This window comes from Ursus maritimus, unplaced genomic scaffold (genome assembly GCF_017311325.1).
Source record: "Ursus maritimus isolate PB19 unplaced genomic scaffold, ASM1731132v1 scaffold_19, whole genome shotgun sequence".
Taxonomy (NCBI): Eukaryota; Metazoa; Chordata; class Mammalia; order Carnivora; family Ursidae; genus Ursus; species Ursus maritimus.
The window spans coordinates 50,495,205-50,505,134 of record NW_024424341.1 but is presented as its reverse complement, the minus strand read 5'-3'; the positions used below and the strand labels follow the sequence as shown (position 1 = coordinate 50,505,134).

Here is a 9,930-nt window from a genome sequence, read left to right as displayed (position 1 = left end):
GAGGGTCCACTCAAGAACAGACCCGGGCTTCTGAGACTCTACGCCGGGGACACAGTGCACATGCGAGAGAATCCCTGTGGATGGGCACTTGATCCAGTGTTTCCAACCAGGCCCGGGGTCGGAGTCACAGCTAAGCCATTTACAGCACTGGCCAGATGGTGGGAGAGACGTTTCGAATGGCGGAGGCGGCTGCAGGCGGGAGGCCGGAATGAGAAGGAAACAAGATTTGGGCGGCTGGCACCAGGCCCACGGCGGAGGCTCTCGGGGAGGTGGACCTCGCCCGGGGGAGGTGGCTGGGGTGAGCACCGGGACCGGGGTGCCAGATCGCAGGGCGCCGGGCGGCAGGTACCCACGTGGGCCAAGTGTAGGCTCTCCAAGGGGCGGGCCCCCGGATCCCGGAGCGCGGGGGCTGCGTCTCCTCCCCGCAGGCCTCGCGGCAGCTGGGCCCTCCCCCGGCGCCGGCAGCCTCGCGGATCCCGCCCCTGCCTCGCTCCCGCCCGCGGCAGCCGCCCGCCGGCCGATCTCCCAAGCCGCCGGCCCCCCCGCCGAGGACCGACTTCCCAGACCGCGGGTCCCGGGGCTCCCTGGGCGGAGCCGATCCCAGGGAGCCCCCCGACTGCCTCCCAGAGCTGGGTGGGGAAAGGGATCTTAGCCCGCCGCCGCCTCCGAGCGGGCCGCCAGGTGAGCGCCGCGACAGGTAGGGACGCAGGTCGGGACCCGTGTCCCGTCCCCACTCCCAGCCGGGGAGCTCGGGGAAGGACTTCCGCCCTAGACCCTGCCGGGGGGGCGGGTCCCCGGGAGTCCTGCTCCCCAGCTCCCCTCCCCGGGCCCTGCCGGGGTTCTCGGCTGCGCCAGCCAACTGCGTCCCTTTAAGCCCAGAGTCACACAAACGTTTGAAAAGCCCCAGGTGGTATGGAAAGGGCTTTGCTTTTAAAACGGGTCCTCCGACGCCCACACCTTCCACCCAGTTGCTCCTCAGCGGAGGCCACCCTGGGGTAACCCCCCCCCCAAAAAAAACACCCATACCCGATCAACACGTGTACACAGCAGCCAGCGAAAGGCCAGACCACTTTTTACCCGTTCTGGTTTCTGTCTCTTCTGGCTGGCGGCCCCGTCGCAAAATCGGTGAATCAGAAGTCTCCGAACACCGTTTCTTGATTTAGCAACTTTGTTTTTAGCTGCCGCCGCTCTTCCCGATTTAAATTTTGTTCTTCTAAGTTAACTTTTGCAAGTGTTGAGTAATGGTAACGCTCCGTATCTTGTTCTTTCAATCTCGATCCTTCAACTTCAGATAGCATCCAGTAACTAACAATTTGGAAAGACTGCAGTATTAGGAAACTACTTTTAAAGTAAGTAATTTTTTAAGTGCCCCGGGACGACACAAGAACAAAAGACGAATGAGGCAGACGAAGCTTTCCATCAAACACAGCCCTTGAAACGGCAGCTCCAGCCCCACAGTCAGTTGAAATTTTAGGTAATTAAATGACTTTTCAGAAATGGCAGAAGTAACTTGTGATCTGTGGTGCGTCTTTTTAATTGCTCTTTTTAATTCCTCTGGTAGTTACTTTCAGATCTTTAAAGCAAATTCTGGGATGATTTCTTATTTTGTCAACTTTTAGAAGATGTCCAGTAATCCCTTACTAAAAATGGGTGGAGACAGCTTTCCTAGTGTCCAAGTTTCCCTCCCTCTGATAATCACACTTCCCTTGTTGTTTGTCTGTTGGCTGCTTTTGTAACATCAAAACAAACAAAAGACCCAAAAAACACCTTTTTAAACATGTTCCTTGTTCCATTAAATATTTATAGGATCTGTTGACTCCCCGTTTTGTGAGGCCTGGCTGAGGAGTCTGCTTTAATAATATTTTTAATAGAGTTTTTATATTTATTTAAATACTAATCCAATCAAGTCATATATGTGGTTCACAAATGAAATAGAAATGAGTCTACCTTTTTTTTTTTCCTGTTATAGAAGCACTGTCTCTTTAAGAAAATGGAAGGGGAGGGTCGTGTTTTAGACTAAAAGGGATTGAGGAGACATGACACCACCCCCAGGAGTGTGTGAGTTCCCAGTTTTGTAAGAAACCGCTACAAAAGACCTTCTTGAGACAATGGAGGAAATTGTTCATGGACTGAATGTTAGATAGCAGAATGAAATGGTGTTGAGTGGTAGTGTAGACCTATAGTGCCCCCTTATTCTTTCTTTATTAAAAATTTTTTTATTTAAGTTCAATTTAGTTAACATATAGTGTATTACTAGTTTCAGGGGTAGAATTTAGTGATTTGTTGGTTGCATATAACCCCCAATGCTCATTACCCCTTATTCTTTTTTTTTTTTTAAGATTTTTTTATTTATGTATTTGACAGAGAGAGAGAGAGAGAGAGAGCACAAGTAGAGCCGCAGGCAGAGGCAGAGGGAGAAGCTGACTCCCGCTGAGCACGGAGCCTGACTCGGGGCTCGATCCTAGGACCCTGGGATCATGACCTGAGCCAAAGGCAGACGCTTAACCCACTGAGCCACCCAGGCGTCCCTACCTCTTATTCTTTCTTAGAGGATGCACGTTGAAGTATCTAAGAATTCATCAAAGGACAGAAAGCAAATATGGCAAAACATGGAACATACATTCTACCATTCTTTCAACTTTTCCATGTGATGAAACTTTTGTGGTAAAATTTGGGGAAAATAAAGTAAGACAAGGTAGAAACTAAGAAGGAGATCAAGGCGGACCGACGGCCGCAGGAACTCTGGAGTCCTCCACACCCAGGTTCACATCCCAGCTCTGCCGCTCGCATGTCGGGTGACCTTGGGTCCATGGCTCCGCTTCTCCAAGCCTCAGTTTCCCCAGCTGAAAAATGGTACCTCCCTCATGGAGCTGTTTGTGAGACTTCTACGAGGTTTTGTAAAGGCCTCCCCACGTGTGTAGAGCAGCTGTGGGCAGCTAACCACAGCTGTCAGTTTGTGAAGGGTTTTTCTCAACTACCATAGTGTGCTATGCTAACATCATAACCTCAGTCGGGCCCTTCCTTCTACTCTTTTTTCCCTAGAGATAGATTTTTTGTTTTTTATGTAAGCTCCACGCCCAACGGAGGACTTGAACTCACAACCCTGAGATCAAGACCTGAGATCAAGAGTCCATGCTCTACCTACTGAGCCACCCAGGCACCCCGAGGTAGAGGTTGAACTTGGCATTTTCTTTTTCCCTTTTAAAATTCACCCAATGGCTCTGATCTTGCCATTGGCCATTTTTTGCCCTGCTGTGTTTGGTCCTGACTTCCTAGGCACGAGTCCCCTGAGCCCCCATTCCTGTAGTTGGGTTTCAGTGATGGCATGATTCTGATTGGGCGGTGAGGTGCGTTCTCCAATCCCACGGCTGGACTTGATCTGCAAACATAGTAACTAACATGTCCGGGGCCGGGCCTTGATCGCGAATAATTTTCCCATAACCACAAAGAGGTGGGAATTATTAGACGTCCCCAGTGTCTGATCTAAAACTTTGGGGCCCAGATGTTAGACTTTCTGAATGTGAAGCCGTGGGGCTGGGGAGCACCGTGTAGTGAAACATACTGGTATTTTCTTCAGTGAAATGCAGGGGATAATCGAATCTCACAACAGTTTGACCCAGTGCTGCCCCCAAATGGGTCTGGGAAAGACTTCGGTTTTCAGAGCTTTTGGATTTTGGGACTGGAGAGAGGGATTGGGTACCTGCACATTTCTCATTTTACGGAGAGGAAATTCCACTCAGAGAGGGAAGGCCATTTCCTCAAGGTCATGAACAAGAGTTTGGGGTGGGGCTGAGCCAGGGCTGACCGACCATAGAGAACGTGCAACGTTCCCCTCTCCCCAGTGCCCCGCCCCGTGGCCTATCACCAGCAATTCCCAAAAGCAATGTCCCTTGCTCGCCTTGTGATGCCTTCTCTCCCAGAAATATCACTGCTGCCTCCTGGGAATGAGATGATGCATAGAAAGAATTTTCCAGAGTGCCTCTCACAAAGAAAGCACTCAGCAAATGTGATTGTAATTTGTGCTACGATGAAATGAGACCGTTTCCTTCTTGGGTCCAATAACATCAGTGGTGTTTATCGATAGCATTAATATTCTTTGAATTATGAAACAGAACATCCATGCAGACAGAAAGTGTAGAAAACAGATGCACGGTTTAACAAAGAATTGTGAAATATGTAACCAGGGCCCAGGTCCACTGCAAGGACATTGTCAGCCCCCAGAAGTTTCCCCGAGTGCATCTGGTTAATACCCCTCTCCCTCCCACGGGGGAACCACCACCCTGATTTTTATGATCCTCGTTTTCCTATTTTGCTCTTCTTTCTACGGTTTTAGTACCTGCGTGTACATCTATAAACAATATTTGATTCGTTTAGCCTGTTTGCGAAGTTTCTAAGAGTAGCGCCGTTGGTGTTGAGTAGATAATTTACCATCCAAGCCAAGAAATTTTGGAAGCAATAGGGGTGGCTAATTACCCTAATTACCCCGGACGATGTTTGTTGTAGATCGGGACTACCCCCAGGCAACTCAGGCTGCTGGTTGTCCCGGGGCTCTCACCCCAAATGGAGCTTTGGAGGTTCATCCGTGTCGTTGGGGTTGCTTGTCCTTAACTCCCATTCATTGCTACGTAGCGTACCGTTCTGCGACTCCGTTAATTTACTTATACATCCTACGGTGGATGGGCATCTGGGTCCTTTCCAGACCGGAGCTATTAGAAACAGTCGCGTCATCAATATTCTAGTATGTGTTTACTGGCTCTGGCATCAAATTGCTGGGTCACGGGACAGGCACACTTTCAACTTCATTGAAAAATGCCCATCTAGTTTCCACAGTGGCTAGACCCATTTATACTCCCATCAGGACTGTAGGTGAGTTCTCGCTGATAGCATTTTAAGTAGATTATGGTGATGGTTTGCGCTGGTTGGTTGGTTGGTTGGTTGGTTGGTTTAAAGAAAAAAAAAAACCATATTCTTTATTACCCATGATGTTCATTGCATTTAAGTTAAAATATACCAAAAAGCCAAAGGAACTTTACCACTCCATGACCCAGAGGGCACGTGGGTCACGGAGGGGAATAATAATGAAATGACAAGAGAAATAGAGTGAGGAACTGTATATATCCCCCTGCTTCACCCCTCCACCAATTTTTAAACACTGTCCGTTTTAAAGATCATTTGCGATTGACCTTTGTAACTTCAAATTTTAGGCTTCACTTCTATTTTTTTATTCTGGCAACTTTTGATTCCCAGGATGGGAAGTAGGTGAGCCAAGTATCTGGGTCTCCCCTCCCCCCTCACCTTCATTTCCCATCTTTTGTTACTTGTACATTTATTTTCACAGTGTCAAGGTTGATAACATCTACAGTCTGTTCTGTTACCATATTTAAGTCTTACAGGCTTTCACTGTCGAGTTTCCAGGGTTTTTGTGACAGCTTTAGTGAGATGTAATTTACATACCGCAAAAGTCAGCCCTTTAAAGTGTACAATTCAGTGATTTTTAGTGAATTTACAGGGCTGTGCAGCCATCACCAGTTTTAAAGCATTTCTGTCACCTCCAAGATATCCCCTGTGCCTGTTTGTGGTCACCTCTCTGTTCTCAAGCCCAGCCCCAGGCGACTACTAATCTTTCTGTAACTTTAGATGTGTCATTTTCGAACATTTCACATAAATACATCATACAATATGCGGCTTTTTGGGTCAAGCTTTTTTCACTTAGCATGGTGTTTGGGGGTTCATTCATATTGTCGAATATACCAGTACTCCATTCGTCTTATTGCTCAACAGTGTTCCATTGTACGGATAGACCACATTTTGTTTACGCATTCACCAGTTGATGGACATTTGGATTGTTTCCAAATGGATAACGCTCCTATGAATGTTTGTAATCAAGTCTTTGCGTGGACGTGTGTTTTTTGTTTCTCCTGGGTAAACAGTCTAGTGGTAGAATTGCTGGATTTCATGGAAAGCTTATGTTTAACTTTTTTTTTTTTTTGTAATGTTCGCCTTTTAAAGAAACTGCCCGACTGTTTTCCAAAGTGGTTGTACCATTTTACATTCCCACCAGCAACATGTGGTGGTTCTGGTTTCTCCAGGTACTCGCCAATCTTTTGAACAATAGCCATTTCTGGTGGGCGTGAGATGGTGTCTCATTGGGATTTTAATTTGCATTTCTCGATGACTAATGATGTTGAGCATGTTTTCATGTGCTTGTTAGTCATATGTATATCTTCTTTGGCAAAATGTCGCGTTGAATTTTTTGTCTATTTTTAAATTGGTTTGTTTGTCTTACTGTTGAATTTTAAGTGTTCTTTATATATTCTGGATATGAGTCCTTTATCAGATATATGATTTGGAGGTGTATTCTGCCCATCTGTAGCTTCTCTTTTCATTTTCTCAATGGTGTCTTTTGAAGTGCAAAAGTTTTCAATTTTGATGATATTTTATTAATTTTTTCCTTATATGGATCACACTCTTGGTGTTATAGCTAAGGAGTGTTTGCTTAACCCAAGATCATGAGATTTTTGTCCTATTTCCTTCTAAAAATGTTATGGTTTTAACTCTTACATTCAGGTGTATGGCTTATTTTGAGTTGATATTTGTATATGGTATGAGGTAAAGGCCTAAACTCATCTTTTTTGCATGCAGATTTCCCATCACCGTATGTTGGGAAGACAGCCTTTATGCTAAGAGACCAGATCTTAAATATTCTCACCACAAAAAAGAAATGATAATTAAGTGACACGATTAGAGGTGTTAGCTAATGCTAAAGTGGTAATCACACTGCAATATATAAATGTATCAAATCAACACATACACCTTAAATTTACACAATGTTAAATGTGAGGTATATAGACATAGATACAATCTTTCTCTTCTGAAAACCAATAAACAGGTCTATTTGAGGAGAACGCCCCAGCCTCCAAGTCAAATGGATTCTTTCTTCTTGCACTTTGTCAAATGGACGTAACATGGATACAGTTAGTGTATATCATATTTGGACCATGACTTTCTTAAGCAGTTTTTTGTTTTTCCTGCGGTTTGTCATAGCTTTAGTTTTTCCCTTTTTTTAAAGATTTATTTTTTTTAAGTAATCTCTATACCTAACATGGGGCTCAAACTCATAACCCCGAGATCAAGAGTCGCATGCTCAGGGTGCCTGGGTGGCACAGCAGTTAAGCGTCTGCCTTCGGCTCAGGGCGTGATCCTGGAGTTCTGGGATCGAGCCCCACATCAGGCTCCTCCGCTATGAGCCTGCTTCTTCCTCTCCCACTCCCCCTGCCTGTGTTCCCTCTCTCGCTGGCTGTCTCTATCTCTGTCGAATAAATAAATAAAATCTTAAAAAAAAAAAAAAGAGTCACATGCTCTACTGACTGAGCCAGCCAGGTGCCCCTTTAATTTTTCCCTTTAGAGAAAAATTTTCTAACTTACCCAATCTATTTTTGGGATTTTTTTTCTTCCAGAAGACATTCTTCCTTTTACGATATCCTGTTTTTACTGTGTTTCAAATATCTCCTCTGATCTAAGTGTACCCAGGGCCAGCTACATAATTTGCAGGGCCCAATGCAAAACGCATATGCAGGCCCTTTGTTTAAAAATAATTGAAAGTGGGGTGCCTGGGTGGCGCAGTCGCTAAGCGCCTGCCTTCAGCTCAGGGCGTGATCCCGCTGTTCTGGGATCGAGCCCCACATCAGGCTCCTCCGCTAGGAGCCTGCTTCTTCCTCTCCTACTCCCCTGCTTGTGTTCCCTCTCTTGCTGGCTGTCTCTCTCTCTGTCAAATAAATAAATTAAATCTTTAAAAAAATAAAAAAATAAAAATAATTGAAAGTATCTCACTGGCAACAGCAGAGCACTACAACACACATGGAGCCCCTGCAGTGCGGGACCATGTGTGACTGTGCAGGTCACATCCTCATAGAGCCTAAAGCCAGCCTTGTGTACTAATTTCCTTATGTGTTCCTTTGGCCCTCTGAATTGCTCTTTTTTCACTGGGGTCAGTTCACTATAGTTCTGCCCATTTACCTTAATACTTCTCTTTCAGGCTGTGAGTTTTCTTCAAGCACCTGGTGATCCTTGCTTATCCAGTCACATTTTCAGACAAACAAGGGGCTGGGTGACTTTTTCAAAGTAGCTAGTATGATGGGGCACCTGGCTGGCTCAGGTGGTAAAGCACGTGACTCGATCCTGGGGTCATGATTTCGAGCTCCACACTGGATGTAGAGATTACTTAACAAAATACGATTTTTTTAAAAAAGTAACTGGTATGAAATTTGGGGCTGTTTTAAATATAGTCCTGCTTTCCCACTGGCTTCTTTGTCCAGCTGAAGGGGTGACTGAGAACTCTGGGTTTCGAGACAACATTTATTAGTGTTAGCACGGGAGAAGCCAGTCTTTGCTGGGAGCTCACTCCCAGATGCCAGAATGGGAAAGGCTACGCTCAGGGACACCAGCAGCCTGGGCACGTCCCAGAGGCTTCATCCAGTTCCTTTAGAGGACAGTCATCCCGTACGGTTTGGTTTTTCTTGTGTGTGAACGTTGGGCAGCCTGAGATCTGTGTGGGAAAACATGAAGGAGGGAGGACAGGGTGCAGGGAGCCCCTAGGAACAGTTTTGTTCAAAGATGGACTAACCTCTGTCCTCACTCTGCCTTCCCACTCCTGATCTGCATGCCTACCCCACCCTGGGCGTGCCCCCCCTTTGGACCCTTGACTATGGGTCCCTCTGGAGGTCCTTGAGGCCCCCCCATCCCGATTTTGAATTCGATGCTAGCTCCGACACTTCTGGCTGCTTTCTGTCTCTCTGAAATCTAGTGACATTTCTTTTTTGTTGATGGGCTCCCTTCCCTCCCGGCTGTCGGTGGCATTTGAACTTGGTATTCCTGGGATCCTAGTTACAGAGCGTCTAGCATAGGACCAGGCACAGAGGACTTTGCTTTTTCATGCCTTTGCTGTCCCTAGAGAGGATGCCCTTTGAGAGGGAGATCCGACTGCCCAGATTCCAATCCCCACTCCACTTCTGACTGCTGTGTGACCTTATGTGAGTCATTTTGCCTCCCTGGGCCTCGGTTTCCTTATGGTGCCGAGATCAGCTGGGAGAGTACAGAAGTCACAAAGTGACCTCACGCATTCCGTTCCCGGGTCTGCAGATCTGTCTTATCTGGCCCACGCTGTGCTTTCATTTTTCTTCTTTAATGCATTGCTAACATTGACAAATTAGGTGATTCCACACAAAAACTGGGATTTCCACTTTCTTTTGAGAAACCGGAAGATGTGGCCAAAGTGGACCCATCTTCCTACTTGGCGGTAAATTTGCCGGAGCCAGTACTGGCCCAGCCTTCAGGCTGGTGCACCCTCTGGTTTGCCGAACTCTGCTCCCCCCTGTTTCTTCCACCCGGCGGCCTCATTTAGGGTACTGCCCGGCTGTCGGAGACATTTGAACTTGGTATTCCTGGGATCCTAGTTACAGAGCGTCTAGCATAGGACCAGGCACAGAGGACTGTTACTATTATGAGGCCAGCCAGGGGCAGCAGCGTGAGTGGAGGCTCAAATCCAGCCCTTGTTCTGATTGCCAGGCTCTGCTACCCCAGGGCTGCATTCACCCCGAAGGGATGCCTTTTTAAAGAAATCTACCCAGGACTGGGGCGCCTGGGTGGCTCAGTCAGTTGAGCACCAGACTCTTGGTTTAAGCTCAGGGTCACGATCTCGGGGTCCTGAGATCAAGCCTTGCGTCCAGCTCCTTGCCCAGCGGAGAGTCTGCTTCTCCCTCTCCTAGGGCCCCTCCCCCTGCTGACACTTTGCACGCTGTCTCTCTGTCTCTCTGAAATAAATAAATTTTTTAAAAAATCTACCCAAGACTAATAAAAGCTAGTATAGGCCCTGGTTATCAATAGCTCGGTCTGCCTTCTTGAAGGGGAAGCCACACTCCATCTTGGAACATG

The 9,930-nt window shown here is 46.9% G+C and overlaps 1 protein-coding gene across 5 annotated transcripts in view; it reads left to right on the top strand.

Annotated features, from left to right (window-relative positions):
- Window positions 1-571: 571 nt before the first annotated feature.
- FBXO17 (F-box protein 17) overlaps window positions 572-9,930 on the top strand; it is a 27,467-nt gene continuing 18,108 nt past the window's right edge. The window contains exons 1-2 of one of the 5 annotated variants that reach the window (XM_040633952.1): window positions 572-681; window positions 1,292-1,474. The gene's annotated coding sequence lies outside the window, so the exon portion shown is untranslated. Of the gene's footprint in view, window positions 698-753; window positions 1,475-9,930 lie in introns of those variants that run through there. The other 4 variants (XM_040633953.1, XM_040633951.1, XM_040633954.1 and 1 more) reach the window with 4 other exon arrangements.